This window comes from Empidonax traillii, unplaced genomic scaffold (genome assembly GCF_003031625.1).
Source record: "Empidonax traillii isolate 1590-97213 ecotype Southwest subspecies unplaced genomic scaffold, ASM303162v1 scaffold427:size767076, whole genome shotgun sequence".
NCBI classification, from domain to species: domain Eukaryota; kingdom Metazoa; phylum Chordata; class Aves; order Passeriformes; family Tyrannidae; genus Empidonax; species Empidonax traillii.
In genome coordinates, this window is record NW_020955620.1 from 543,253 (window position 1) to 547,662 (window position 4,410).

Consider the following 4,410-nt stretch of genomic DNA (forward strand, 5'->3'; position numbering starts at 1 on the left):
CCTTACCTCTGAGTCCTCATCCACCCAAAACAGAGAACTAGCAGGGCCTGCTGGCCATATGCTAGACAGAACAGAACCAGAAAGAACAGGTGGACATTAATTTCACCATGCATTCAGGGTTACCGAGACATGAAATCTCAGAAAATTAAACATCCCCTGTTCTGATTTAGCACCATCCCAGCCCAGCAACTCAATCATTCCAAGAATTTTTATGTACTGTAGTGTAACTCAAGCCATTCTGTAAGAAACATTCAATAATGACATCGTGAATAGCGGAGAAAAAGTTTTCTGCTGTATTTTGCTGGTTGGTTTTTTTTTCTTTTTTGGTTCATTCTCTTCCAGACAGACCACTATATTTCAAGTCAAATTTTTTCACACAGGATCAAGCAGATCTCAAAAGCTTGGTAAACCACAGGTTTCTACAGTAGAGCAGAATCTGGACTTTAGAGAGAGACTCTCTCTCTCACGTACTCATCATAATCTCCTTGTTCCTCTTCAATGTCGCTCATCAGTAGCACTGCTGAATTGTCTGCTGCTGTGAAAAACCGTGGGTATTGCGGGCGCCGCTGCCACTGCTGCAATGGGGTAGAAATGGAGGCAGCTTAGCAACCACCTGAACACCCTTCTCCCTGCTCCCATTTCAGTTCCCTGATTGGTTTTGTGATGGAGGTCTTTCTTGCCCTCTTTCTCCCCTAAACAGGCAAAGTCTGCTGTGGTAGCCCTAAACACTTGGTGTCAAATGAACAGCTGCTGGAGAAAGGAAACCACAACAGGAACCGGGAGGAAAGTACTCCACTTTGCTGTTCTGTTGGCACCAGGAAGACAGGACTTGGAGTATCTGCAATCTGTCAGTCACTGCTAGAACTATAAGGAACACAGATTTTCCAGTGCTGTAGTGCAAAGGGCTTCTCTCTCTATGTTCACCTTCAAGTAGTGACTTGGGGAGACATGGTAGTATGAGCTCCAAAGCAAGGTCTGTGCTTCCAGCCAGCTGCCCATAGCAGCCCACATAAGACAACTGAGTTGCACAGCTGCCCCATTCCCCCACCTCCCACAAAGCAGGAAGGGTGACAACATGTGGATCCTTACCTCTGAATCCTCATCTAGCCGAGACAGAGAACGAAGTAGACTTGCTGGCCATATGCTAGAGAGAACAGAACCAGAAAGAACAGGCAGACATTAATTTCACTGTCCATCAAGGGTTACAGATACATAAAAGGTCAGAAATTAAAACAACCCCAACTGCAATTTAGCAACAGCCCAGCCCAGCAACACACTAATTCCCAGAGCCTTCATGGACTGCAAGCATTTCAGCTTATAGCAAGCCATTCTGTAAGAAACAATGATGTCACAAGCATGGAAGAAACCCTTCTGCAGGACTTTTTTAAATTGCATCTCTTCCAGACATGCCATTATATTCCAGGTCTGAGGGTTTTGCACAGAATCAAGCAGAACACAAAAGCTTGCCAAAAACACCTCTGTACTGTATGTTGGAAAGTAGACTGTAGACAGTCACTTTATCTGTCACATACCCATCACTGTCTCGTAGTTCCTCTTCGTCATCACTCGTCAGTCGTGCTGCTGAATTATCTGTTGCTCTGACAAAACGTGGGTATTGCTGGCTCTGCTCCTGCTGCTGCAATAGGGTAGCAATGGAGGCATCTTAGGAACTACCTGAACACCCTCCTCCCTGCTCCCCTCTTTCAGTTCCCTGGCTGGACATAGGCTGGAGGTGTTTGTTTCTCTCTTTCTTGCCCAAATGGGCACATTCAGCTGCCATAGTCAAAAACACCTTGTGTAAGATGAACAGCTGCTGAAGAACCGAAACCACAACAGGGACAGGGAGGAAAGAATTCCTGTTGGCTGCTCCGTTGGCACCAGGCAAACAAGATCTGCAATCTGAACTATCTGCAATCTGTCAGTCACTGATAGCACCATAGGGAACCCACAGATCTGCCATTGCCATCGTGGAAAGGGTTTCCCCCTCTATGCACACCACCAAGAAGTGACTTGGAGGGTCATGCAAGTTGGAGCATCAAAGCAAGGTCTGCGCTTCCAGCCACCTGCCCGTAACATCCCACATAAGACAACTGAGTTGCACAGCTCCCCCTCTGCCCCGTTCCCCCTCCCACAAAGCAGGAAGGATGACAACATGTGGATCCTTACCTCTGAGTCCTCATCCACCCAAAACAGAGAACTAGCAGGGCCTGCTGGCCATATGCTAGACAGAACAGAACCAGAAAGAACAGGTAGACATTAATTTCACCATGCATTCAGGGTTACCGAGACATGAAATCTCAGAAAATTAAACATCCCCTGTTCTGATTTAGCACCATCCCAGCCCAGCAAATCAATCATTCCAAGAATTTTTATGTACTGTAGTATAACTCAAGCCATTCTGTAAGAAACATTCAATAATGACATCGTGAATAGCGGAGAAAAAGTTTTCTGCTGTATTTTGCTGTTTTGTTTTTGGTTTTTTTTTAGTTCATTCTCTTCCAGACAGACCACTATATTTCAAGTCAAATTTTTTCACACAGGATCAAGCAGATCTCAAAAGCTTGGTAAACCACAGGTTTCTACAGTAGAGTAGAATCTGGACTTTAGAGAGAAACTCTCTCTCTCACGTACTCATCATAATCTCCTTGTTCCTCTTCAATGTCGCTCATCAGTAGCACTGCTGAATTGTCTGCTGCTGTGAAAAACCGTGGGTATTGCGGGCGCCGCTGCCACTGCTGCAATGGGGTAGAAATGGAGGCAGCTTAGCAACCACCTGAACACCCTTCTCCCTGCTCCCATTTCAGTTCCCTGATTGGTTTTGTGATGGAGGTCTTTCTTGCCCTCTTTCTCCCCTAAACAGGCAAAGTCTGCTGTGGTAGCCCTAAACACTTGGTGTCAAATGAACAGCTGCTGGGGAAAGGAAACCACAACAGGAACCGGGAGGAAAGTACTCCACTTTGCTGTTCTGTTGGCACCAGGAAGACAGGACTTGGAGTATCTGCAATCTGTCAGTCACTGCTAGAACTATAAGGAACACAGATTTTCCAGTGCCGTAGTGCAAAGGGCTTCTCTCTCTATGTTCACCTTCAAGTAGTGACTTGGGGAGACATGGTAGTATGAGCTCCAAAGCAAGGTCTGTGCTTCCAGCCAGCTGCCCATAGCAGCCCACATAAGACAACTGAGTTGCACAGCTGCCCCATTCCCCCACCTCCCACAAAGCAGGAAGGGTGACAACATGTGGATCCTTACCTCTGAGTCCTCATCTAGCCGAGACAGAGAACGAAGTAGACTTGCTGGCCATATGCTAGAGAGAACAGAACCAGAAAGAACAGGCAGACATTAATTTCACTGTTCATCAAGGGTTACAGATACATAAAAGGTCAGAAATTAAAACAACCCCAACTGCAATTTAGCAACAGCCCAGCCCAGCAACACACTAATTCCCAGAGCCTTCATGGACTGCAAGCATTTCAGCTTATAGCAAGCCATTCTGTAAGAAACAATGATGTCACAAGCATGGAAGAAACCCTTCTGCAGGACTTTTTTAAATTGCATTTCTTCCAGACACGCCATTATATTCCAGGTCTGAGGGTTTTGCACAGAATCAAGCAGAACACAAAAGCTTGCCAAAAACATCTCTGTACTGTATGTTGGAAAGTAGACTGTAGACAGTCACTTTATCTGTCACATACCCATCACTGTCTCGTAGTTCCTCTTCGTCATCACTCGTCAGTCGTGCTGCTGAACTATCTGCTGCTCTGAGATAACGTGGGTATTGCTGGCTCTGCTCCTGCTGCTGCAGTAGGGTAGCAATGGAGGCATCTTAGGAACTACCTGAACACCCTCCTCCCTGCTCCCCTCTTTCAGTTCCCTAATTGGATTACGGGTGGAAATGTGTCTTTTCAAGTTTGTCCCCCAAAATGGCAGATTTAGCTGCGACATCTGTAAACACTTTCTGTTAAATCAACAGCTGCTGAAGAAAGGAAACCTCAAACCCAAACTTGCTTTTGGTGGAGCTGGAGCTCAGTCAAGCAGATTCTGTCATAAAGTTTGAGGCCTTTTCTTTGCAAAGCCTCATGAATAGCCCTATTGGGAGATACCTTCATGCTATGCCTGCTGCATGTTCTTTGCATGGCAGCAGTGGCATCCCAAAACTGAGGTAAACTACATTGTGGGCTGGATCAAAGACTATTCTTTCAACTTGCAAGGAAAAATAAAGAAAAAGAAAAAGAAAAAGAAAAAGAAAAAGAAAAAGAAAAAGAAAAAGAAAAAGAAAAAGAAAAAGAAAAAGAAAAAGAAAAAGAAAAAGAAAAAGAAAAAGAAAAAGAAAAAGAAAAAGAAAAAGAAAAAGAAAAAGAAAAAGAAAAAGAAAAAAAAAAAAAAAAAAAAAAAAAAAAAAAAAAAAAAAAA

The 4,410-nt window shown here is 44.5% G+C and overlaps 1 long non-coding RNA gene across 1 annotated transcript in view; it reads right to left on the bottom strand.

Annotated features, from left to right (window-relative positions):
• Positions 1-702, bottom strand: part of LOC114062713 — a 13,260-nt gene extending 12,558 nt beyond the window's left edge. Inside the window, exons 1-2 of the long non-coding RNA XR_003572434.1 lie at positions 472-702; positions 7-61 (exon numbers count right to left, since the gene is read on the bottom strand). This is a non-coding gene — a long non-coding RNA (uncharacterized LOC114062713). The remainder of the gene's footprint in view (positions 1-6; positions 62-471) is intronic.
• Positions 703-4,410: the final 3,708 nt, after the last annotated feature.